Source organism: Cricetulus griseus, chromosome 8 (genome assembly GCF_003668045.3).
Source record: "Cricetulus griseus strain 17A/GY chromosome 8, alternate assembly CriGri-PICRH-1.0, whole genome shotgun sequence".
Taxonomy (NCBI): domain Eukaryota; kingdom Metazoa; phylum Chordata; class Mammalia; order Rodentia; family Cricetidae; genus Cricetulus; species Cricetulus griseus.
Genome location: NC_048601.1, coordinates 30,092,493 through 30,120,202, shown reverse-complemented (window position 1 = coordinate 30,120,202; position 27,710 = coordinate 30,092,493). Strand labels below are relative to the sequence as shown.

Sequence of the window (27,710 nt, the reverse complement as noted above, 5' to 3'; positions counted from 1 at the left end):
GAATTGTAATGTGAATATCTGATATGCAACCTCTGTGAAAGGGTTGTTTGGGTCCAGGGGTCATGACTCACAGGTTGAGAACCATTGTTTTATAAGCCTTCAACCTGGCCCTTTTGAACTCCTTCCTACATGGGGTGCTATGCAGAGTAGCTTATGAGGGCCACTCATCCAAAGCTGACATTTCTCAGTTAAAGATCTGGGATTTCCCAACTGTGCCTCCTGAAGTGGGCAGTGCTGAGGAAATTGAATTCTAGGAAAGTCTGCTCGGAGTTGAAAAGCTTCTATTTGTTGATAACTTCACACGGCCTTCTGAGACGCCAAGCCCTGACCTGTTTGCCTAACTGGAATTTGGAATTGATAAGCCACAGTGATGAATTTGGTTAAATCTAGGCACTCCCAAATGGAGAGTGGTTTGTTTTCCTTTCTGCTCTGAGAGTAAACTAAGCCTGCTTTATTGTTGTATATCTCAAGTGCCTGGTTGAGATTTAAGGCTTATAATTTGTGGGTAAATGACCTCTGAGTTCACTCCTCTGTTGTGTCTCAAAGTATCCTGTGTCACCCTGGGACCCCGAGGGTGGCAATATACACACACATCTGTCTACAGAGACATGGGTTTAGGGATGGTGTGCTCCTTAATAGAAATGAATTTTGTCTGTCTGTCTGTCTGTCCTTTCTTTGTACAACTGAACTAATTGGACTCCAAATAACTTGGCAGGATTTTCAAACTGAAACCCTCTGGTGCCAGGAGCTTCCTGTGGCTTTCTACAGGTCTAGCTCATCAATGAAATGAAGATGATTGGATTCTAGAGAGAAATTTGAGCACTTGCTTTCTTGTTCTGTTTCTAATTAAACTGGCCCATAAGATACTGTCTATAAAGACCCCAAACATACCTCAGCCTGCCTGCCCCACCTTATTCTTTAAGAGAGAATAGCTTTTTTGTTTTACATCCTCCCTCCTTGTAAGCATCAGATTAAACACAGGTATGGTGTCTTTGTTACCAGAGTTATTTCCTGTCGGTGGCCGTTCAGAGAGTCCTGCATTACACAGACTTGCCAGGCAAGTTAATACAAACTGACGTGGATTTTCACAGCTGCACTGTTCCCATAGCGATCACTTTTCATGTGGTCTGGATATTGGGTTTCCTTTGTGCCGAGAAGGTTGCACCTCCTTCCAGGAGAAGCCCCTTGTTTACTTTCTTGGCCCCCTTCCCTGTCATTCGCCATCATCTGCAGACCAACGTTAATACTTCAACATGACAATTCCAATTACGCCTTGTCGCTCTAAATGTTTTCTTAACGCTTTACTCAGCATGATTTTTTTTTATACTGAGTCATGTCTGAATTGCTGCTGTTTGAATCAAAATTCTTTGGACTTAAAAATGAGTTCTAGAAATTTCTCCATTGATATTTGTTATTTTTTCTTCATTCTGGAGAATTTCATACATGTATACAAGAATGCATGATCCTATCTTCCTGTATCTCCCCTCTTTAACTCCCCTCAATTAGTCCCCCAATACAACCCCCTCATAACTTCATTACCCCCCTTTAATTACCTAGTCAGTCCCGTTAGCACTTTCCATGTGTGTCTGGGTGTGGGGCCATCCTCTGAAGCTCAGGAAACAGTCATTGGCCACACATTCAGAAAAGGATGGATCCTTTCTCCGGCAGCTTGCTGTTAACCGCTGCAGCTCCCCAGTAGGGAATGGGGCCTTGGGCACACCTCGCCCATCTGTGCCGGAATTTTGACTAGATTTGTCTCACCCAGGACTCTGCAGGTAACCATAGCTTCTATGAGTTTATGAGTATAGTCACCATGTCAAGTCCAGAACTTCAAATTCCACGGCCCTCCTCATCCTTACATTCTTTTTGCCTCCTCTCCTGTTATCTTCCCCAGCGCTGGTGGTGGTGTTTTTAAGGGTTTCCCACTGAGGACTGAGACTCTGTCTCTTGTTCCCATGAGGTGATGTTTTCCTTTGGTGCTTTCCCCAAGAAGAAAGGCTTATTCTACTTTTGTTTTTGTTTGTTTGTTTTTTATTTGTTTTTAATTAGAAAGAAAATTATTTTGCATATCAATCCCAGGTCCCTTTCCCTCTCCTCCTCCCCTACACCCCCCACCAAGTAACACCCTACCTATCCCATACCCTTTCTGCTCCCAAGGGAGGGTGAGGCCTTCCATAGGGGGTCTTCAGAGTCTGTCTTATTCTTTGGGATAGGGCCTAGGCCCACCCCCGTGTGTCTTTGTCTTGACTTAGCTTCAAATGCAGAAAGAGGGGCTGGGAAAGCAGGATACAGTCTGGGGAGGAGGGTAGTAAACCTCCTGTTGATTAAACAGTGATACTGACAGTGTAGCTGTCATCATGTTGCCTGAGTTGAAGGAGGACATGGGCCTTTGCTTCTGTGTCTAGGAAGGTGGCATCACTGCCCTCTCAGCACGTCCAAGCCTGTTTGATCTCAGCTTGGGACAGAGCAGGATGAATTGTTCCTTTCACATATGTGCAGGCAGGTGTGGGTGCTGAGGGGTTGCTTTCTTGTTTTCATTTTCATTTCTGTTTCATAGTTTCATAGAACTTCCTTAAATGGTGGCATCTATTGCCAGAACTTAGAGACCTTTTTGACATGCGCATAAATTGCATTTCAGCTCTAGGGTGTTGGTGACTTCTGTCAGGCCAACAAGTGTGACTGTGAACAGCAAAATCCTGACAAGCTGCCCCAGAATGCATTGAGGAAATTTACTAGCAGCAATCTGTTTCTTAATTTCTTTCTCTCTTTTATTTCCAATTAGGATTTTTTTTCAGTAATTCTGTATTTTGATACAATTTTAAAAGATTTATTATTTTAAATTATATGTGTGGGAGTGGTGGAGAGGAGAGCCTGCAGAGGCCAGAAGTATCAGATCCCCTGGAACTGCAGCTACAGGCAGTTGTGAGCAGCCTGATGTGGGTGCTGGGAACTGAACTCTGGTCCATTGCAAGAACAGCCAGTGCTCTTAACCACTGAGCATCTCTAGTCCTTCTGATACACTTTCAAACTACAGAAAATGGGGCAGTGGAGATGGCTCAGCAGTTAATAATGCTGGCTGCTCTTGCAGAAGACCTGTGTTCATTTCCCAGCACCCTCATGGTTACTCACATCCATCCATCCCTATGTCCAGTTCCAGAGAATCCGACTTCCTTTTCTGGCCTCTTCAGGCACCAGTCATGGTGCACATACATTCAAGCACAATACTTGTATACGTAAAGTAAAGGAAATAAATCTTTTTAAAAGAAAAAAAAAAAAACCGAACATACAGAAAACTGCAGAGTCAGCTCCTATGTGGCCTTTACCAGGGTCTCTGAGGTTTCCACCGCCCTCCCCTCTGCTGGCCTACTTCCTCAGCTCTGCCCCTTCTGGTTTCTGTCTCGAATTTTCCAGACTCAACAGGGAATTGTTCCTTCTCAATCAAACATCACCCTGTGAATATCCTAAGAACAAAGACCCTCTCTCACTTACATAGCACTCTGGAAACGGAGACTGTTCAGTGTTAGCAGTCACTGTACCTGACCCACAGGCTGGATGTCAGAGGTTGCCATCTCTCCTGTAATGCTCTTATGGATTTTCCATCTTCCTCTTCCTCCCGGGTGAGGACCCACTTCAGGATCAGACCCGACCGTTATGTAGTTGTGACTTTTCTTTTTAACTCCCTTAGCCTTTTGTGGCATTGTCCATTATGTTTGCAGAATCTCCCTTGGTTTGGATCTGTATAATGTTTGTCTCTGAGGAGATTCAGGTTATGAATTTGACAAGAATACCAAAGAAGTAATGTGCCCTATCTATGTCTGGACCCAATTTTCTCCTTTCTCTGAGCAGTTCCCTTTTCCAGTGGGGAGAAACCTGTTCCCTTCATCCTGAAAAGATGGACTTGCCTGCTCTCATCTAGAATACACAGAAGTTACGAAACTGCTACTCCCCGCTATTTCAGAAAATGGTACCGGGGAGATGACTCCGGCAGTAAGTGCTTGCTATGCAAGCCTGGGGGCCTGAATTGGGATCTCCAGCACAAAGGCCACGCGTGGTGACATTCATCTGTGACTACAGTGCTAAGAGCAGGGAAAGGAAAGCTGCAGATTCAATGGAAGACCCTGTCACAAAAGGTGGAGTGTGATAGAAGACCCAGTGCTGACCTCTAGTTACCACATGCACAAACACACTTATTACAGGGACTGACAGGCCCATATGTACACACATACACACACACACACACACACACACACACACACACACACACACACACACACATTAAACATGACATTCTAAAAGAAATGAGTGTAGTAAGTAGAGTTGAAGCTTTGTCATAGTTCTCTTTTTCTTGTCTGCTTCCTAGAATGGAATGCTCTCACCCTAAAGCAATTCTGTGGCATTGAATTGACTGGACAGGATGTAGAATGCCTCCATCACTCTAGAACTTTCTTATTCTCTTCCACAAGAGAGTGTAGGGTGTCACATACTAGGAATGTTATTTTTTCTTAAGGAGTCCAGGCATCTTCCAGTCTTTCCATAGCAGTAGCTTTGGTTCTGGAACCCAGAAGTTGGCCAGCAGCTTCTGAGATAACTACAGAGTGGGGTGCAGAGCTCAGCTGTTTGTAGAAATGAGGCTACTCAGAGAAGGCTTCGTTGAGAGCCACTTCTGAGTTGAGAAGACAGATTTAAAGACACTCTGTCTTTCTAAAAGACAGCTTTAACCCATGGGAGAGAGAATAAGAGCAATTCCAGTTAAGAAGGACAGTTTACATGATGGCCAGAGAAAACTGCACACTCAAGTTGTTGGATGCCCAGTAGGACTTAACAAGAACAGCCATTTGCCTACATGGGCATCATTTCCCGAGGTGGAGTGCGTTTGTCTCTGTTTTGAATCTTACAATTCCATGTAAAACTCTCTCACCTACGCCTGGAGCTTAGGGGCTTTCCCAGCCTGTGGCATTAAGCAGCCACAGTGGGGGATTCCCAGGGTCCTGGCGCTGTTCCTTCCCTGGCCTGCTGAGTGACCCCAAGCTAGGTGCTTCTGCCTTTGCCGCCCGCCCCCGTGTCTTCCTTTGGCCAGTGAGTCAGCTGGATGAGATAAGTGCTGGCGCACTCCTCACTCTTCAAGTTATCTGCTTCTGCTGTTCTTTCCGTCTTTGTTTCACTGGCAGGTTTTATTTGATTTTATTTTTCATGTATGTCCTGTGCTGAGGGTGGAAGCCAGAGAGCCTCCGGTTTGCTTTGCAAGCACTCCACCACCAAACCATATCCCAGCCTAGCAATCTGTTTTAATCACAAAAAGGTATGAAAGTGTATTTAAGGAGAAGGGTCCTCAGCTATTACCTGCCATTGTGAACTGTGGGTTGTGCCCTTGCTTTGTCAGAAAAGGCAAATATGCACATAGTGACATGTAGATCATCTTTTTGATTACTGCTAGGAGTTTGAAATGAGCTTCAGGTAGAGAGATTAGAGCACTGTGTCAAGCATCCTCCCTGCTTCTCAGCCCTCTACAATGTCTGGCCAGCGCCCAATCAGAAGAGCTCCCAAGGGCTTTTGCCAGGAGTTTCTGCATACGGCTTCTCAGTGGCAAATATTACTCAAAACAGAGCTGTAGCCAGGGTTTTCTTCCCCTTCCAAAAGGGACATAAATCTCTTGTTGGGAAAATGATGAGTAACCCCCACCCTGGTCCTCTTTTCCTATCTCACTTACCCAGCAAGGCCTTAAGCTTTCTATTTGAATGGGTGATGGAATCCATATGTGTGGTTGTGTGGTATCCCACATCTTGTCCTTAGCAACTTGTGTTTCTCCAATCTCCAGAGCTGTTGGGCTCCCAAAAGGAGCTGGGATGTCCCGCCAGAGCCAGGGAGCAGTGCTCAGCTATAAGCCCTAACCTCACAGCTCTTGGCTCTTCCTCCTCCTTGGAAAATCTCGGATGTTTCTCCCTTTGCTTCAATTTCCTCATCCATAGAGCGAGGAAAATATTTTCTGTTTCCCAGGGAAATTGCAATGGCTGACGCATATCCAGTTTCCCGGGACAGGCACAAGGGCCTTTGCCCACTCATGGGACTGGTGTTGACACCAGAAACAGGAAGAAAACAAAGACCACTGTGGTGGCCCCAAGTGTCCCTGAGTGTGATGCCTCCTCGAGCTGCACTGTTTCTCCACAGATGGTACAAGAAGGACAGAGTCCAGGACTGGAAGTCCAGGCTCAAGGCTGCCCTGCTTTTTAAAAACCACAGAAAACTTGCCTTCATGTCCCCTCACAGCCCACTGAAAACACGCTCCTCATGACTTCAGGGGACTCAGCCTTGTTCCTCCCAGTTGACCCTCAGGCCATCTGATCAGCAGCAGAAGTCATCCTGTTTCCCTGTCACCTGTGGTCGCCTGAGCACACCTTTCCCTTCGGGCTTCCTCCTGCCTGCTATGAAGACCAGGAAATACAGGGCTGCCATCTTTTTCAGTGGTTCTACTGATTGTCAGGCCCGCTCAGCTTCAGGACATTGAAACACTAGGATTTTTTAGTTTGGAAAGAATTGTGCACACTTTCAGCCTCCATCCCACCTCTGTCTCTCTCTTTTCTTAAGTCTTTTTGTCATGGACCATGTTCATGTTGACAAAAGCAGCCAACCTGCTCCTTTGGAAAATGTACACCCACTGTAGCTTTGCAGGGTGTTTAGGTAGCTTCCTGACGTCATCCTGATAGGGCAACTGGCCCTCTGAGGCTTGTTATGGTAGCTTGCCCAAGTGACTGGAAGGTGACCCCAGCAACCAGCCTGGTCCACCATGACCCTTAAGGCTTTCTCTAGGGACTCATTTTCTTTAACCCCAGGAAACTGTATGAAGAACTGATCTGCCACTGGGTGTGTCTTGTGCCCATCTTCAGCCAACTGGGGCACAGGAGAAGTCACTCACCCTGCTCAGAGTTCTGTGGGTCAGTTCTCCCCTTGGGGGCACGGAGCCCTGGCAGTCTCTTTTCATGCTCCTCATTCTCTTTATTTATGTGGTATAGTGACACAGGAAGAACAGAAGGACCAGGTAGGAGCTTCAATCTTACCACTGAAGTAAAGGATATAAATACTTAAACTGGGAAGCTTTTAAGTACATACATATTTATGCCTGAATAGGCTATATAATGTATGTGTATAAGTATATAAAGATTTAGTTATTTTTATGTGTAGGTGTCTATGTGAGTATATACATACAACATGCATGCAGGAGCCCTTGATGGCCAGAATAGGACATCAGATCCTTTGGAACTGAAGCTATAGGCTGTTGTGAGCCACCATGTTGATGCTGTGAATTGAACCCAGATCCTCTGCAAAAGCAGCAGGTGCTCTTAACAGCCAAACCTTCTCTCCGGCCCCTTATTCATTATGTTTATGTGTATATGTGTGCACCTGCCTAAGTTTGTGTGCACCATATGGGTGCAGGAGCCAGCAGAGGCCAGAAGAGGGCATTAGATCCCTTGGAGCTACAGTTAGAGGTGCTTATGAGGCACCATGTCTGTGCTGGGAACACAACACACATCTCTGGAAGAGCAGTAAGCATCCTCAGTCACTGAGCCCTATCTCCACCCCCAGTATAACTATTTAAATGGAGTGTTTGCAATATCAAAAGACATGTGTGCATGAACTTATTTTACTGACTTTCAAAGCAATTCAGTTAAATAATTTTATGAAGCCAGAAGTGGTGAATTACTCTAATTATCCCAGCACTCAAGAGACAGGTAGGAGTTTGAGGCCAGCCCAAGTGGGCTACAGAGGGAGACCTTGTTTCAAAACACTAAAATAATAACTAGTAATTTATGGAATATTTCTAGAGGATAGCATGGTGAGTTTTTGTTGATTTCCTTCTGGACATGACAGTAAAGCTAGATGGTGGCACTTCTTATGCATGAGGCCCTTTAATCATCTTCAGCAAGTAAAAATTGGCTGCAAGGGATGTCTAGGTCCTGGCAGATGCTAAGAAACATTGAGTGTGTTGTGAATGGTGAGAACAAGCAATAGCTCATGGATACATTTATGAACAGCACCAAGTGGGAATGAAGGAAGACAGACTGCCACTCCTGGGCCTCTGTCTAGTGGGATGTGAGCACCAAGCTTGACAGCACAGTGCCCTTTGCTGGCTGGTGCACAGGTGGGGATGTGGCCTTTCAGTGTTCTGTTTGTCCAGCAGAGTCCCTCAGTGTTTACATTCCCATCTGCTTTAGCGACGCCTTTGATGGCCTGTTCCTGTCTTGGAAGATAATGTCAAGAGTTTGCCTTTGGGAATTGCTAAAGTTGGCTAAACATTGGATTCAAGGGCAGTGAACTCTCTGAAGGCTTTGCTCGCTGTCCTGTAAGGTTCTGGAATGCCCTCTCCAAATGTCCTCTTATTACTCTACCCTTGTATTTCTTTCTTTTTAAAGGAATGCTCCTTTTCATTGCATTTGTTGGTTTTGTTTTATTTGTGTGTGGACACATAAGTGGACGTCGAGATCTACTTGCTACAGTTGATGTTCCTTTCACCAGTCATCAATTGAATTCATCAATTCCCAGGGATTGAACTCAGGTCAGTCAGGCTTTTATCAGCATCTGCCATCACCCACCAAGCCATCTTGTCATCGCCCCCCTCCCACATACACACCTTGGTATTTCTGAAAATATTTAGCACTGTAGACTTTTTGCCATGGGAGAGGAAAAAGAACTGACATTCTGTCCCCAGAGTCAATATCCTTGTGACTTGTTTATGTTAGGAGATAACAGCAGTACATCCAGAGTGTCTTTCCTTCCCTGCTTTAATTAATGCTCTTATTGGGTTTTATCCTAAAGAACAAAAGCCCTCCATGTTCCCCTTCCCAGACTATCAGAAGGATGGTTATTTTTTTGGTGGGGGGTTTCGAGACAGGATTTCTCTGTGTCCTGGAACTAGCTCTTGTAGACCAGGCTGGTCTCGAACTCACAGAGATCCTCCTGCCTCTGCCTCCCAAGTGCTGGGATTAAAGGCGTGCGTCACCACCTCCTGGCCAGAGGGATGGTTAAAGTGCCCATGAGGTAATGCATCTTGAATTTTCAGCCCTCGCTAGACGTGGGAAATGTCTTCCATGTTGCCCTGAGTGCAGCAGGCATGATAACTGTAATCATTCACTGGGGGAGCAGACCACCAAGTGTGTGAGTTTGAGGAGCACTCAGTGTCTTGGACACCCAGGGCCATCCCTGCACTGGCTGTTTACTGTTTGGGAGGATGGGGCCAGGCTTTCTCCCTGTGGTCAGATTTGCCCATCATCCCACCACCACACAGCGTCAGCGTCTGCACAGTTAACTGTAGGCTTGCTGAGGCATCTGGGTGTTTTTAAGGACCTTGGAGGGAAGGGATAATAGAAGTGGGGTCTGAGGGCAGTGCCACATTCTGCACACCAGCTCCCATACATTCCAAACATGGATCCTGAGCACAGCATTGCTGCCCTTTAAGGAACTGTGTTTATTCTTTACTCTGTAAACCTGCAGCTATCCCCATATGCTGACTTTAACCACTAATTTAACTTGATCTGACTGACACAGAGGAGTCATAATGTGAGCAGATTTTTAGAAATAAAGTACTGAAGAGAGAGCTCAAAAGCACCCAGATAAAAAGCATTTGCTGCTGGGCAGTGGTGGCACACGCCTTTAATCCCAACACTTGGGAGGCAGAGGCAGGCAGATCTTTGAGTTCAAGACCAGCTTGGTCTACAGAGCGAGTTCCAGGACAGCCAGAGCTACACAGAGAAACCCTGTCTAGAAAAGACACACACAAAAAAAATAATTTAAAAAAATTATTTGCTGAATGCAAGCATGAGGACTCAACTTAGAATCTCCAGAGGTCACATAAAAGCCAGGGACATAATGTGACTGTCCATGATCTCAACACCCCTGTGGGGACATTAGAAGCAGATAGAGAATCTTTGGAAGCTTGAAAGGCAACTGGCCAGATGTGCACGGAAAAAAAGCAAGACCATGTGTCAAGACAGAAGGTACAAGGCCCACTACCTGAGGTTGTCTTCTGACCTCCGCATGAATCTGCCTTAGGGGAAGTGCACCCACATTCCCACACACAACCCACGCATAAGTAATGACTGCTGAGGTAGCTCAGAAGGTAGAGTGTTCTCCTTGCATGCATTTGCCGCAGTACTGGGTTCGATTCCCAGTATCACATAAATCAGGTGTAAATTTTTTTTAAAAAAATGAAAAGGAATGCTTGTGAAAAGTAGTATCTGTGAGAAGGAAAAACATGTACAGCAATTTGGGCAGCATAGCAGGCAGCGTTCCCGTATACAGTAGCTGCCGTTGTCTTCCCCAGCAGCCCTCCACCCCCAACCCACCCCCACCCCACTCCTTATGCTCTATACCTTCCTGTAGGCATTGGAAGGACACATGGAAAATGAGACCTGTTCCACCCTGCCTAGCTCTGCAGGTTGGCCACCCAGGGGTCCTTACAGGGCACTCCCTGAGAGAAGCTGTGCTTGGGTTTCAGCCAGCCCTAGCCAGCTGGAGACTGCAGACGAGTCCTTGAGGAAGTGTCTCTGGGCTTATGTTGTATTCCTCTTAGTAACCTCCAAAGTGATGCATTCTTGGCATTCAAGGGTGGAGTTGTTTATTTATTTTTAAATTTTTTATTTAAAAAATTTTTCAAGCTAGGTGTGGTGGCGCACACCTTAATCTCAGCACTCTAGAGGCAGAGGCAGGTGGATCTCTGTGAGTGTGAGACCAACCACATAGCAAGTTCTAGGCTGGCCAGGGCCTCATAGTAAGAATGTGCTGTGTGTGTGGGGGTGGGGGGGCTGTATATATGAGCACCAATTGTGTGCCTATTGCCTGTGGAGGCCAGAAGAAGGCAATAAGCCCCCTGGAACTGGAGTTAACAAGCAGCTGTTAGCCACCACATGGATGCTGGAACTAAATTTGGGTCCTTAGGAAGAGCAGTGAGGACCACTAACCCAGATCTCCAGCTCCTAAAAAGTTTGTTATGAAATGGAGTCTCTTGTTACCTCAGACTTGGGTCAAGCTCAAGGCCATCCTGCCTCTGCAAGTAATTTGAGATTTTATATTAAGAATAAACAGAATGAGCAATTTTCTAGAAAATGTCTTAAGATTAAAGGGATGAAAAAAAACTGAAACAGCAGATATTTGTAGATAAGCGGCCATCAGTGACTCGACAGTTTCCTTGGGTTTTGAATGCCCTTTGTGTCTGTGGGCTCTGCTTCCATGAGGGCAACTGATCAGAGATTAGAACTATTTGGAAAAGAATTAGTTTATACTGAAGGTACAGACTTTTTCGATCCTTACTCTTTCTGCACAGTATTATATAGTATTATAATTGCCCTGTACCTAGCATTTGCATCTTGTCAGTATCCTAAGTAATCTAGAGCTGATTCCAGTCTATAGAAGGGTGTGCATGGGTGATACACAGACATCTTACATAAAGGGTTACGCTGGATCCCCTGGAGCTGGGTTTGGGCATCACATAATAAATATACCATTAAATGCTAGCAGATGACTGCATCCAGGACAGCGAGATGAGAGCTGCCCCTCACACACACACACCAAGTGACCTTGTATAACTTTGGAGGCATGGCTCAGACTTCCTGATTTTCTTCCTCTGGTATAAAAGAGTTAAAATACTGACAGGTAGTGGCACCCACCTTTAATCCCAGCACTCAGGAGGCAGAGGCAGATGGATCTCTATGAGTTCGAGGCCAGCCTGGTCTACAAAGCTACACAGAGAAACCCTGTCTTGAAAAAAAAAAAAAAAAGTTAAATACCTGTTCACTGGTCATAACAATAAAGTAAGTAACTATGTGCCTGGCATCACTCAATGGGACTGGGTAAGTGTCTGGGTTTTTTTTTTGTTTGTTTGTTTGTTTTTGTTTTTGTTTTTTGAGACAGGGTTTCTCTGTGTAGTCCTGGAACCCACTTTGTAGATCAGGCTGGCCTTGAACTCACAGAGATCCTTATGCCTCAGCCTCCTGAGTGTTGGGAGTAAAGGTGTGCACACACTGCCCAGCGAAGTGCCTTTATGGCTCCTTTGAACAGAAATTAGATGACTTTCTCTTCTCTTTTTTTATAAATATTCTCATTTTGTCATCTACAATGTAAAAAAGTCCCATCATTAGAGGTCCTCAGAAGAGGACAGAAACAATAGGGGACAGAAACAAGAAGGGTAAATGATTCTTTGCCAAAGCAATGGAACTTAAGAGGGAGCAGATGGCAATGTCCAGGGTATTAGAACCTGTATCTTTCCATTTCATAGAGTCTGCTCACCTAGGAATTTAACTATTAATCTCTTTACAACCTCAATTGGTGCTCCTGAGAAAGTGATGGTGGGGAGGATGTTTGGTGTCCTGAGGCCAGAGCATCTGCTCAGATGCCTGGACTTAAGCTGAGCCAGCAGAAAGCTTGCAGGAGCAGTCACCTGTGACTTGGCTGCCGAATCTCTGGCCTCTGTGAAGCAGTGACAGGAGACAGGATTGCATGGTTATGCTATCCCTCTCCCACTGCTTGTTGGAAGTCTGGAGCCCTGCCTCATTCCTGCTGTGGCTGCAAACTGGTGGGGTCCATGTAGTGCCCACAAGGGTGGTGAGAGTTGCCCTGGTTTTGTCTTTTCCATCCTTGGCTCTTTCAGTAGCATTTCTGGATGCTAGCTCCATGTCCTTTATGGTGCCCTATGAAATAGCTACCAAGAAAGCTGTTCCATCTGTCAGACATCAAGGACTGTAGGCTCAGAGGACACGGAAGTCTGGAATTCTTAGCGTGCTAAATGCCTCCCACCCTCACAGTAATGTGAGCAGGCTAGACACTGCTCATTGTAGAGCAAGAAGATTCCACTTGATATTGTCAGCAGCCAGGTTGAGTGGGGAAACTGAAACTGTCCGCTGTCTTTAGACATCTTGGTCTTTTGAAGGGCACCCTGCTGTCTAAAGAGATTGGGGTTTTGTTTTGTTTTGTTCCCCCTCTCCCCCCGTCACATTTCAGAACATGCTCAGGAAAACTGTAGGCAGCTTGATAGATTCCCTGTGAGGGTCTAAAGCTTTGCCTTCAGTTAGAATAAACTTAGTTCCCTTTGTTTTAGTTCCTTTTCAGCTTAAATCAGACACTTAGAGGGTTAGGGACATGCAGCTGCTATGGCAAGAAGATGCTGCTTTGAAAACACAGGGGCTTCTGGTCTACACGGCCTTGTTGAAGTGGCTTAGCCATCTCTCATCCACCCCATCCAATAGCAGTATCAATTAAATGATGTCATTCTAAGTAGAATGTAGAGGCCAGATATTTGAGGAGAATTTCTTAAAAGAAAATAAAATTGGAGTATCATTGCATTCTAGGGGCCAAAACACAGTGCAGACATGATACATGATTGGCAGAGTCCCAGGTCTGGGGAGCCCACACCCCAAGGCTGTCTGTGGAGCTTCCTGTGGTTTACCCCACTAAAGGGAAACAGTGGAATAAACCTTTCTCCTGGCCTTTCTCCTGGAAGGTCCAGAATGGCAAGTTTGTGCCTCAGCTCGGTGAGAATTTGCTCCTGCTACAAGGCTGTGTCCCAACAGGCTTCTTTGGGAAATCTCCTGCCTTCCATCACTGCAAGCCCAGTTCCCAAACAGCACAGGTTGTTTTTGTAGACACAGGTAGCTTCCAGTGCTAGAGGCGTCATGCTACCAGGCCATAACAATGAAGTCATGTCTCAGACCCAATGTTGCCACACATACAAATGTTCAGTAAGCGGCCACGAAGGCCAAGTCCTCCAGTATGCCTGTGCAAACTAGAAGAGGCCCAGCTGTGGGTCTTCAGGTAAGTAAATACTTCACATGCAAAGTTCAGTAGATGAGGTGTAGAAATAGTCTCATTTCGTCGGTAGCTCGATTTAGCTGGATGAGTCAGTGGGATCCTCTGTTGAGTGACCTGAGTTTCCAATGCTTCTGTATGGTCTGAGCTGGCCTGGGTTGCCACATTCTTGTATCCCATGGGTATATGCAAGATTAGAGGTCCTTGTACAGTATTGCTGGCAAGTTGTGTGTATTTTGAATGATTGAATTTTCAACAGAAAAGTAATTTCTGGGGTTGGGGCTGTCGCTCATTTGGTAGATACTGTCCTAGCATGCGTGAAGCCTTGGGTTAGATCCCTAGTACCACAAAAAGAGATTGTGGTGACACACACGTATAACCTTAGCATTCAGGAGGAAAAGGCAGGGGCATCCGAAGCTCAGGGCCATTCTTGACTCTACATAGTTAGTCCAAGGCCACCCTGAGATACATGAGACCCTGGGGAGGGAGGAGGAGAAGAAGGAAGGTTGGGTGAAAGATAGAATTTCTGTCATCCTTTATGTTCCTTGGGGAGCCTCTCTTCTAGGTTGAAATAGCTGTAATTAATAGCTTATATTGTCTAGGTTTATGACAAGTTGACAAAAACTATGACACCCCAATACTTCCCATCTTTATCTCTTCCATTTCTTCATTTCTTCATCTTCTTGTGACCCAGAGTCCAGTTAGTGCTATCTGTATTCACCTAAGTGTGGAGTCACAGTCCAAGGAGCATGGATAACCCACCATTAGCTGCATTCTCTGCCCAGCCACCACCAACTTCCTAGAGCTGCTCAGCAGGGGTGGAGTCTCACAGGCCCCTCTGCTGCCCATGCTGGAATGTTGATTGGCTTGGTCTTGTGCAGGGAACCATAGCTTTGGAGAGTTCATTCATGAGTACAAAGCAGTGTCATGTCTCCAGAATATAGCATTTTACAGCAGTCCTCCCCATCCATCTATTGGTGTTATAAAGCTTACATGGCCCAGGAAACTTAGAGAAAGAAGGGTTTATTTGGGCTTACAGTTCCAGAGGGTTAAAGTTCATCACCATCTCTGTGGGGAGGTGTGACAGCAGGCAGACATGGTGGCTGGAGCAGCATGATGAGAACTCACGCTTTGTACCACAACCACAGCACAAAGCAGAGCAACTGGAAATCGTGTGGGTACTTAATGTCCCAGCCTACTCCAGTTACTTGGTTCCTCCAGCAAGGCTGTACCTCCTAAACCTGCCAAACAGCACCACCATCTGGGACCAAGTGTTCAGATCTGTGAACCTATGTGGGCTTCTCATTCAAGCCACCACACAGGTGGCTTGAATTCAAGCCCCTCTTCCAGGATGCTCCCTGAGCCTTTAGGGGGGGGGGGTGTTGATATAGATGCCCCATTTAGGGATGAGCACACATACACATTCTCAGCACTTTGACCAATTTTGAGTCTCTGTAGTAACCTGCCCAGTGCAGAGACCAGCTCTTCTGAGCACATTTTTATTATACATTCATCCATCCACTGATGGATGGGCATCTAGCTGATTCCCATTCCTGGCTATTGAATAGGGCAGCAATGAGCATGAATTAGCAAGAATATCCACAGTAGGATCTACAGTATTTGGGTATATGCCAGGAGTGGTATAGCTGGGTCATATAGTAAGTAGTTTTGTTTTACTCTTTTGAAAACCCCCACACTGATTTTCATAGTGGCTGCATTAGTTAACATCCCTCACATTCTCACCAGCGTGCATCGTCACTTGTTTCCTTGACAATAGCTTTTCTGAATGGGGTAAGGTGGAATCTCAAAAAAAAAAAAAATTCTCATTTCCCTAATGGCTAGTGATGTTAAACATATTTTTACAATGTTTGGTAGTCTTTTATATTCTTTTAAAAACTTTTTTCAGGTTCATAGCACAGTTTTAAAAATTGAATTGTTTCCATGATGTTAAATTTCTTGAGTTCTTTGTATATTCTAGATACTAACCCTCTGTCAGAGATACAATGAGCAAAGATTTTTCTCCCATTTTTGGGGCTACCTCTTCACTCAATTGATGGTATCCCTTGCTATACAGAAGCTTATTAATGCCGTGAGATCCCATTTTTCAGTTACTTTATCTGCTAATAGGGTCCTATTCAAAAAGTCTTTGCCTATGCCTGAATTGACTCCTCTAGAAGTCTCAGAGTTTCTGGATCTTACTTTGAGGAGGTTCTTAATCCATTTGAGTTGAGTTTTGTGCAGTGTGAGTGATTAGGATCTGGTTTTATTCTTCTAAAAGTGGATGGCCAGGTTTATGGCACCTTTGTTAAAGATGCCATCCTTTTTCCAGTGTATTTTTTTGGCATATTTAAAAAAAAACAGGTGGTTCTAGTTGTACAGAGTTATGTCTGGATATTCTATTCTGTTCCACTGACCTGTGTGTGTTTTTCTTGTGCCAGAACCATGCTGTTTTTATTACTATGGCTCTGTACTGTAACTTGACCTCAGGTATGTCGCTCCCTCCAGCATTGTTCCTTTCTCTCAGTGTTACTTTGGCAGTTCCATTTTTGTTTCTTTGTGTGTGTGTGTGTGTGTGTGTGTGTGTGTGCGCGCGCGCGCGCGCGCGCGCGCGCACATATTTTGTATGAATTTTAAGACTGTTTTTCTATTTCTTGCGAAGAAATTTGCTGCGATTTTGATTGGGATTGCACTGAATCTATAGGTTGCCTTTTGTGTGGTGGCTGTTTTCACAATATTGATTGTTCAGATCCATGAGTTTGGGAGGTCTTTCCATCTCATAGTCTTCCTTGGTTTCTTTCTTTGGTGTTTTAAAGTTTTCATTGTAGAGGTCTTTCACATCATTGGTTAGGTTTATTCCAAGATAAATAAAGTAAAATAAAATAGACTATTTTGAATGGAATTATTTCCCTGATTTCTTTCTTAGCATGTTTGTGTTGGTATAGAAAGGCTACTGGTTTTCTGTATGTGTTAATTTTGTATCCTGCTACTTTGCTGATTGTTTTTATCAGCTGTAAGAGTTTTCTGGGAGTCTTTAGGTGGAGTCTTTAGGGTGTCTTAATGTATAGAATCATGTCATCTGCAATTAGAGATGCTGTGACTTCTTCCTTTCCTCTCTGTATCCCTTTTATCCCCTTCTCTTGTGTTATTCTGCAACTTCTATTTCCGGTACTATATTGAAGGGAAGTGGAGAAGTGGACAGCATTGTCTCATTCCTGATTTTAGCAGAAATGCTTTGTGTTTTTCTCATTTAATATAATGTTGTCTGTAAGTTTGTCATTTATGTCCTTGGTTACATTGAAAATATGTCTCTTATATTCTACATTTCTTCAGGACTTTAGCATGAAGGGATATAGGGATGTAGAATTTTTGTCAAAAGGCTTTTCTGCCTCTTTCAAGGTGATCATGTGATGTCTACCCTTGAATCTACCTATAAATTTATTATATACAATCACACACACACACACACACACACACACACCTGCATCTCTGGAATAAAGTCAGCTTGATCATGGTGAATGGTCTTTTTGGTGTATTCTTGAATTTAGCTCACAAGTATTTTGTTGAGTATTTTTGTATCTATGTTCATCAGGGAAGTTGGTCTGTAATTTTTTGTTATGTCTTTATCTGATTTTGGTATCCATGTTATAATAGCTCTGTAAAGCAAGATGGTAGTACCTTCTTTCTTATTTTAGGGAGTTATTTGAGAAGCATTGGTGTTGTCTTCTTTGAGGGTCTGGTAAAATCCACCAGTGAGTCCATCAGTGCCAAGGCTTCCTTTAATTAGGAGGTTTTCAATTACTACTTCAGTCTCACTGTTTGTTACCAACCTGTTTAATTCATTTATCTTACCTTGGTTTAAGTTTTGCAGGTCATATTCATTTAGAAATTAATGTATTTCTCTCAGATTTTTCCAGTGTCCCATAATATGTTTTTAAAGTAAGAACTGATGAATTTTTGAATCTCATTGGTATCTGCCAGAATGACTCACTTTTCATATCTAATTTTATTCATTTGAGTCTTCTTTCTTTTGGCTTTTTTAAAAGGTGTGTCAATTTTGTTTATCTTTTCAAAGAATCAACTCTTTGTTTCACTGATTCTTTGTAATTTTACTTGTTTCCATTTCATTAATTTCTATCTTGATCTTTAAATTTTCTTTCTGTGTACTAATTTGGGGTTTGACTTTTTAGGGCTCTAAGAGATACATCACTAAGCTATTTATTTGAGAGGCCTCTGATTTCTTGATAGAGGCCTTTAGAGCTATAAACCTCCCTCTTAGGACTGCTTTGTGTCATTGTGTCTCAGAGGGTTTGGTATGTTGTGTTTTCATTTTCATCTGATTTTAGAATTTCAGATTTTTCCTTCTTGATTTCATGAACCTATTCATCTTTGAATAGTGTGTGGTTTAATCTCCACACACTGTCTGTGTGTGTCTGTGTCTGTGAGTCTGTCTGTGTTTCTTTCTGTCTGGGGTTTCTTTTGCTGTTGATTTGCAGTCTTGTCCCATTATGATGAAAGAGAATACAAGGAATTTAAAATTTCCTACATTTGTTGATATGTTTTATGTCCTAATAGATGGTCTATTTTAGAGAATGTTCAATGGGTTGCTGAGAAAAATGTGTATTCTGCAATTTGTGTGTTGCTATTGCTTTTTGTTGGATAGAGCTGTGGATTGCTGGAAATGGGATCCTCTTCTATTTCATTCTACAAAGCTGGAAAATGAAGCTCAGACTGAGCACCAAAACCAGACATTCACACAACAACCCAAGAATGGAAAACAGAGCCCAACTCGGAGATCCTTCTCCACTCCAGTCTATGGGTCACAGACACAGAGCAGCAAAACCAGAAGGGAATGTTCAGCTGGCTTTCAGAAGTCCAGTCCACTTTATCTTTCCTTGTGTATGGTTCTTCCTGGATGCAAGGATACTAATTCTGTGAGAATCATGGGGATCCTGGTAGTTGTGTCATTTAGCACAGAAATGAAATGATAATGAATGTTGAGGCCTGCTGGAGGTGTCTGGGCAGCCTGAGTATATCCAACCAACACCACACAGAACCTTCAGGTGCCCTTTTCTCTGTAGAGAGCACAGATAACGGGGGTATTATACCAGGTAATAACAGAGGTAAAACAACCACATTATAGAGATGTTGATATTATTGATACTTGTGCTGTGTGTATGTGGGCAAATGTGAGTTTTATGTGTGTGTGTATGTGCATGTATACATGTGAATATATGTATGCATGTGTGTGTGTGTGTGTGTGTGTGTGTGTGTGTGTGTGTGTGTGTAGGTCAGAGGACAACCCCATGTATTGTTCCTTCCTTAGGTACCAATTACTTTGTATTAGATGCTTTTCTATTGCTGTGATTAAAAAAAACACCAAGACCAAGGCAGGTTACAGAAGGAAGAGTTTATTTTGTCTTACGATTCCAGGGGGTTAGAGTTTATAACAGTGGGGCAAAGGTCACAGGCAAGCATGACAACTGGAGCAGGATGCTGAGAGCTCACATCTTGAACTACAAGCACAAAGCAAAGAGAGCACCCAAAATGGCACACAGATGTTACATCTCAGAGCCCAGTGACATGCTTCCTTCAGCAAAGTCACACTTCCCAGACCTCTCCAAATGGCACCACCAACTGGGGACCAAGATTCAAATGCCAGAACCTATGGTGGGGTATGGGGATTTCTCATTCAAACCACTATAGTTAATTAGCCTAGAACTTGCCCAGTAGGCTGCTTAGATGGCCACCAAGCCTCAGTAATTCATCTGTCTGCCTCCCTAGTTTTGGATTACAAGCATATACCATCATACCTAATTAAAAACAAAAAACTTTGGACTTGGAATCAAATCCAAAGTTTTGGTACATTAACAGCTTTCTTAAAGTTTAAGGTATATACCATAACTATCCTCCATTGCAAGTGTGAACTCTGATTTTTAATAACTATTTACTGATGTGTAATCACCAACATAGCTTTAGAGGGCTGGAACAATGGCTCAGTGAGTTACGAGAACTGACTGCTCTTGCAAAGGTCCCAGGCTTGATCCCTAGTACCCATATGGCTGTTAGCAACCATCTGTAACTCTCCAGAAGATCTGATGTCCTCTTCAGACTTCCACAGATAATGGAAGGGCTTCTGCACACAGGTAGTACATGTACACACACACACACACACACACACACACACACACAGAGAGAGAGAGAGAGAGAGAGAGAGAGAGATTTTAAAATTTTTTAAAGGAAGAATGCAACCTGTAAACTTGTAAAATATTCATTTCTAGGATTCTTCCCCTGTGAATTGGTTTGTGTTTCATAATTGTATTCTATTTAATATTTATTTATTTTATGCATCTACACATAGAGTCTACGTGCCAGAAGAGGAGAGCATCAGATCTCATTACAGATGGTTGTGAGCCATCATGTGGTTGCTGGGAATTGAACTCAGAACCTCAGGAAGGGTAGCCAGTGTTCTTAACCAATAAGCCATCTCACCAGCCCCATAATTGGATTCTTTTAAATATAATTAAATCTTAGGAAATCACCTTTGGTTCCTTTCTTTCTAAGTTGGCTATGAAAACTAATAAGGGTGCCAGTGGCAAAGAAAGAAAAACTAACATCAAAAAAAAACTAACAGCTCACAGTGTGGACCTGAGACTGGAGTAGAGCCAGACCATCACAAAGCAGAAACAGCTGTGTGCACAGTGTGGGTGTGTCCACAGACATTCACCTCTCCATGAGGAATGGGGCACATCTGGCTCCCAAACCCAGGTTTTCTGGAAGCAAGGTCTGGAATGCTGCTGTTTGTGCTGATGGTCCCCCCCCCCTCTCTCTCTCTCTCTCTCTCTCTCTCTCTCTCACACACACACACACACGCACACTCTCTCTCTCTCTCTCTCTCTCTCTCTCTCTCTCTCTCTCACACACACACACACACACAGCTGTGGAAGTCCTAGGGTGGCTTTGTGTGTTTCCAGTTTCCTCTGTGTTGGCTCCTATCCTTGTTTGGAAGATCCTCTCCCTCTACTAATAATCTCTAGAAGTAAACCCAAAGAGAGTAGGGCTGGTCAGCGAATCAACAGTGAGTGTTATGATTGTTGGAATGCCTGGTCATCGGCCAGCCCGGTGTGTGAAGTCCAGTTCCACAAGTGTACCATAGTTTAGTTTCTGGTAGAATTTAAAAACAGTCACCTCATAGAAGCAGGGAACATTCTGGTGGTAGGTGAGCATTTCCTTAACTTCTCTCCTTCCACTCCCTTCCATTGCTTTCTCCCTTCCCACTTATCCCTCCTTCCCCTTCTCTTCCACCCCCACATCCTTCTTTCCCTCCCTCCATCCTTTCTGTAAGGATCACACAGGTTTTCTGATTCCTACTCCCCTGTGCCAGGAGACAGTGCAGGCCTCTCCCCCTTTGTCGTCTCTGCAATAGTCTGCCTTTCTGCAGATCTTTAGATGCACTCTTGGTCTTTACAGTGATCAACTCAAGTCAGTACTTACTTAGCTGACAGGAAATGACACATAATTGAGCAAGTCTAACAGAAAATGGCCTTGGTACTTACTTAGCTGATAGGAAATGACACATAGTTCAACAATTCTAACGGAAAATGGCCTTGGTACTTAACTGATGAGAAATGACACACGGTGAAGAGGCCTTTCCTGGGAGTCCTCATATGGATTGGAGCGTTCATCCACCAAGTGGTATTTTAACTGTTCCATTGATCCTCTTCCTGAAATCGACTGGGTCTGGACATGTGTTTAATTAAGATGGAAGTCACATAGTATGATAAGTGTTACCTCAGTATATTCTGAACGTTGTACAGCTATCATGTTGATTCCACCATGTCTTTATCAGACTTCCTGTAAGCCCTGTACCATCAATAATCCCTCCTAACCTGTTGTCTCCCAAGCATTTGTCTAATTCAAATCCCTCCAGACTTTCCAGATTGGGGCAGTTCATGTAAAAGTGACCTTTGTAAATGGCTTCTTGCACTCAGCACAGTATTTCCAAGCCTTGCTCACACCATAGCATTTTAGTGCCTTCCTCCTTCAAGGTTGAATGATGCCCCATTGGCCAGATGCAATCCATGCTTGCCTATTTGTCAGTTCATGGTCACAGGGATTGTGTCCACCTTAGGTTGCTAGGACTGTTGGTGTGAAGATAGATTTTCACTTCCCTTAAGCATGTATTTAGGAGATAATTGTTGACTAGCTGACAGCTCTGCCACTTTACCCTCATTAGCAATGGAGGAAGGTTCCACTTCTCATTTTACCATCACCACTGCTGTCTGTTGTCAAATATATTTTTATCCTTTGATAACTTCACACATAGTACTTTTTATTATATTTATCCCCACAACTCTCCAACTCCTCCCAGATCTACCTCCAACTTTGTGTCTTTTTTTTTTTTTAATAATCCATTGAGTCCAATTTGAGCTGACCATATATTTCTGGGTATGAGGCCATCTCCTGGAGCATTGTTGACTTACCAGAGGCTATACCCTTAAAAACAAACAAAAACTCCCTCCCCCCAAGCCATTAACTGTCTATAGATCCTCAGTTAGGGGTGGGGGTTCTTGAACTCCTCCCCACTATGCTCAGAATGTTCACTAGTTTGGTCTTGTGCAGGCAAACACAGGGGCCGTGAGTCCTGTCATGTCTCGAGACACTTTCACTCTAGTTGTCCTTTCTAATTTTCTTATAGTCACCTACAGGTATAGAGCGGTGCCCATCTTCCTGATGTTTTACAGTGCACCTCTCTAGTGACCCATGACGTTGGATGTCTTTATGTAACCACTTTTATACCCTTAGCTCAGCCCTTTGCCTACATGTCAGTTGCGTTTGTGTTTTGTACTGAGGGCTTGTAAGGATAATTGATGGTTCTGGGTACCAAGACTACATAACTAGTGTCATCATATATAGGATGCTGATGTTTTCTTTTCTCTGACCTCCTTTCACCCTCCTGTAGTCTTTGGAAACAACAGCTTTAAGGTTTTGGTGAACTAAAAAATGCATCTATTTCTCTATAGTTACCTGTGTTGTCAGTTGAACTAAGAAACTTGTCAAATAGAGGATCAGGGGAGTTTTTTATAATTTCATGTAAGAACCTGCCACAATTTGTATACAGTCTGAGACTGTTTCCCAGGGATCCATGTGTAGAACATGTTATCATCAAAGTGACCATATTAAGAGGGAAGCCTGGTGATGAGGTCACTGGGGATGCTCCCTCTGACAGGACTAAGTTGTGCTTGTGAGATTCTGCTTAGTTCTTAAGAAATGCTTGTTGGAGCTGGAGAGATGGCTCAGTGCTTAAGAGCACTCACTGCTCTTTCAGGGAACCCTCTTTCATGGTGTATGTCAATTCATGTAGGCAAACTCAAACATAAAATAAACAAGTGTGTGTGTGTGTGTGTGTGTGTGTGTGTGTGTGTGTGTGTGTGTGTGTGTAATGGTTATTATAAAATAGCAACCCCTTCTCTTGAATAGCTGTCTGGCTATTCATAGTAATGAATTTTCTATGACATTTTCATGCACACAGATGATGTATTTGGACCATACATATTCACCCTCCACTACCCTCCCCTAGAGAACAGGGCCCTTTGAGTAATAGTACAGCCACTCGAACCCTCAGATTCTCTCCTCTGTGACTTATTCTTTCAGTGTTTGCTATTGCTATTTTCAGTGGCTTTTTAAACTATTTGTCTTGGATTTTGTTAGGTTGCAATCTCATCCTGTGTGGCACTGGAGTTTCTGCTCAGTTAGTTTTGTGGTCAGGAGTAAATGGAGATTTCCTTAAATGACCCTTCCAGGCTCTGCCAAGGGGCTCTTTGCATGCTGGGACATTCATCCATGAACAGGCAGGCAGGCAGGCAATTAATAATCCTGCCCTGCCTTTTATCCCCTGCTGGCATGGTGCTCAGGTCAGCCACACTGAGTGCCCAGGCCTTCCTTCTCAGACCTCTGCTGAGCTCACAGGTGGTTTGGGGCATGCACCTACCACCATGCCCATGCTCTTCTGCATTGCCAAGAATGCCCTGAGCTCAGCAGAGCTATCTGGGACAGCTCCCACATCTTCCTGAACATTTTAATGGGTTCCTTTTTCCTCATACTATAACCTGCCGACCACCTTAAGAGCTGATGATTTTAAACAAACTCGTATGTGGGCACTGGCCCCAGAAAAGAGACTTTCACAGTAGGCCATTTGAGCCACGTCAAATAAGTACAACTTAAAAGTGGTTGTTGTCTGAGCTCAGAAGTTAGCTCTTACCCCAAGCTGCCACTCCTAGAAGCATTCCCCATGTATATAGTTGCCATTGGTTTTCAAGGCTCCTGTGGGCTTTGAGGTGGGCAAGGATTTGCAACAGGAAATGTTAAAATACACAAAAACAACAAACAAACAAGAAACAACTCATTTGCTTTTGCCAGGTCTCTGTTTTTCTTGAATAAATAGTCCCCAAATCTGTTGGTGTGCCCTTTGTCCTAATGAATAAGGATATTCTCAGGCCTTTCACTCCACTGTTTAAGGGGATACTTTCTGTGTTGCCATCATGTATTTTCTGTTTCTGTAAACTTAAATTGGGGACAGTCACATATCTTAGGGGCAGATACACAGCACTCCTGCTGGGATCCATTCTTGCTCAATATCTGCCTGAAATCTCTGTCTCAGTAACCGGAAAACAGGCTTAGGGTAACTATAGGAATGGGAACTGTTCCCTGTGTTTTGTCCTGTGTCTTGGGGTTACTCCCAGGTGCATACCTGGGAACATCTTTCCTTCTCGGTTGACCTCAGTAGAAGTTTTCCTTTTTGTGTGGTCCTGGTAGAGTGGATATTTGATTCTTTTTAGTACAGTTATAAGATGCACCAACAGTTCATTCAAATACTAATGTCGGGACATCTCTTCCATGGTCAGTCATCTCAGTTTTAAAGGCAGCTGATGTTTGGATGTGGAACTTCTTGAGCCCTCTAGTTGATCCTGTTGCCCCATTTCCACATGGACTGGAGAGAAATTAGCACTCTACAGTGACTTTAGGTTCACCTGGGCTGTATTCTTGACATGCTGGCAGTGGCCCAGGGAGTGCTCTGATTTGGAACATTCGCTGTGTACCTTGAACTCGGATATGTTCTACTTTCCAGGCCTGGCTTTCTGAGTAAGTATTGCCTGTGTTCAACAGAACATGCGGACAGCCTAAACTGGCTAATAGCCACATTTCCTCCCACCCATTCAAATGCTTTCTCACTGTTATCTGTTTCCTGTGAAGACAGAAACAAAGTTGCCAGCCATTGGGTTGATACTTGGAAATGCCAAATATCATGAAGCAGAGCACTTCCTACAGATCAGTCAGTCAGTGCACCTTGAAGGGTGTGGTCAGAACACCAGGAAAGGGAGATACACAGGAGTAGAAGTTGCTAGCTTGCGCAGGCTTGGTGCAGGAGTTGATACTTGAGCTGAGCTTCAGTGGAAGAAAGTGAACTGATCTGATGGAATGCAGATCCTCTGGGGCAGGGGCAAGTGGGACGACAAAGACCCGAAACTTTCCCAAGGCAATCAGCTTGTGCAGGTGCTGGGGGGTGGGGTGGGTGGAGTGTTGTGCCACCTGCTGAAATCAGGTGTTACAGGTTTGGAGATTCTAGCAACAGAATCTATAGCCTTGCTCATGCTGGGCAAGTACCACCCCTCCCCCGCTCACTGAAATCAGAGTTTGTTTATCCCTATCCTAACAATAAAGTAATTTTAATGTTATGAGAGAAACCTCAGGACAACAGGAGACAGAAAGTAAATGAGAGATGTCCTTGTCCTACTAGCAATGTGCCCAGCTTATTACCCAGAGTGGAGAGCTCCCTTTGCAGTGACTCTGTCTGCAAAAGTCCTGAGAAACTTCGGGCTTGCCTCCCTGTGGAGTAAGGCCTTTACAGACAGAACCAGCTAGGTGACTGTCCCTAAAGGAGGAAAGACAAGAGTCTTATTCGTGTGTTCTCTTAGAATGGGATGGCAGGCCCTGGTGTGTCCAGCCATAGCCTTCTATCACCGTGTCTGGGGCACTGGGAAGGTTACTCCTCAATTGTCTGTGAGATTTTTTTAAAGCAATTTTAGAGTCATAGCAAAATTAAAAGGGGACCCCAGAGATAACCCCATTTATGTCCCACGTGAATACAACCTCCCATTATTGCAGCCCCTCTCCACAGTGTGATCAACACGGTTGATGATCCCACACTGATACTTCTCATTTAAAGTCCATAGATGACATCAAGGTTCACTCTTAGTGGTATACATTTTATGTTTGGGCAAATATATAATATATGAAGGTACAATGCCAAACAAACAGTACCACCACTGCCCTGACCTTTTAAAACCTCTTCCTTTAACTTTTGCACATAGTGTAGTATATTTGTGTATAGTAAGTATAGCTGAACACATCCACTTCACAGCCCCCCTGCCCCAGTGAGTGTTTTTAGGCTCCATAGTTCTGCCTTTTCTAGAACATCACATCAAGGATACGGCACATACCCCTTGTTCTGCTTAGAAATGCATGTATACATCTGCTCTGTGTCTCTTGAGAGCTTGATGGCTCGTTTTCGTTTATTTCTGAATATTATTCCCCACCAGGGTGCACAGCTATTTGTTTGCCCCATTGTTTTTTGTGCCATTCATCAAGTGAAGAACGGTTTGCATGGTAGCGAATAGTTCTGTTCACGTCTGTGTGCAAGCTTTAGTGTGGATGTGTCTGCTGGGTCAGGTGGAAGAGTAGCCTTAGTTTCATTTCGGTTTGGTTGGGGACGGGTATGTTTTTGTTTGTTTGTTTGTTTGTTTGTTTTGAATAGCTTTAGGTTTATAAGAAACCACCGATATCTTCCGAAGGGCTGACTGCTTGGGTCTCTGCCGCTCCAAATCCCCAGCAGCATCTACTTGCCAGTGCCCTGGGTTTTGGCCGTCCTGACAGGTGTGCAGCAGTGATCCACTGCTGGTGCAGTTTGCACTCCTCTGGTGACAGATGGCATGAAGAATCTGTCGTAGGCTTACTCACCTCCGTGTATCTTCTTCAGTTGGGTGTGTGTTGAGATCTTTGGCCCATTTCCAGACTGTATGACTTGGGTTTGAAGCATTCTTGTTTCTTTCTGTTGGAGAGCAGTCCTTTCTCAGACGTCTCTGGCATTTTCTCCTAGTCAGTGGCATGTCTTCTCATTCTGCTGATGGTGTCTGTTCTCTCTTGGAGCTGAAAATGCTAACTTTAACAGAACTGAGCTCTCTAGTTCCTCCTCTTGCAGGCCGTACCTTTGGTGCCAGTGCTGGATTTTCCCACATTGCCTCTGCGAGCCTTAGAGGTTTGCATACTACACTCAGGCCAGTGAGCCAGTTTGACTTGGTGGTGTGCAGAGTGGAGTGGCTGTGTCCTCATGCCCAGCTGTCCTAGTGTCATTTGTTGAAAGGACTGCTTCACTGTATTGCCTTTACCCTCTGTTCTGTCCCACTGGTCCATTTGTCTATTCTTTGGCCAACCCTACTGTCTTTGTGACTGTAGCTGTATCTTGGGTTGTGCCAGTCCCCAGATGTGTTCTTCTCCTTTCATGCGGTGTTGGCTCTCCTGGCTCCTTCTGCTCCTTTAGAGATCTGAGAATCTTGTCATTGCACCTTCGAGAATCAACTGGTGGGGTTTTGACGGGGGCTGACAGCTCTGTAGGTCATAAGAACCAGCAGTTTGTCATAGCCATCTGCCCATCTGCAGACCAATAGCACCCCTCCATTTATTTAGCTTTTCCATTTCTCTCATCAGAGCCACCTGAGACACTGGGTGTGGCTGTGCACACCTTCAGTACCAAAACTGAGGAGACTGAGGCAAGAGCATCGTGACTTCCAGGCTAGCCTGGGCATGTAGCAAAATACTGTCTGCTTAAAAGGAAGGAACAGAGGTGGGCAGAGAAGGAATGGGGAGGA

The 27,710-nt window shown here is 44.2% G+C and overlaps 1 protein-coding gene across 5 annotated transcripts in view; it reads left to right on the top strand.

The window, feature by feature from the left end:
- Positions 1-27,710, top strand: part of LOC100754902 (ubiquitin-like modifier-activating enzyme ATG7) — a 222,672-nt gene that overhangs the window by 86,559 nt on the left and 108,403 nt on the right. The gene's annotated exons all lie outside the window — the stretch shown is intronic.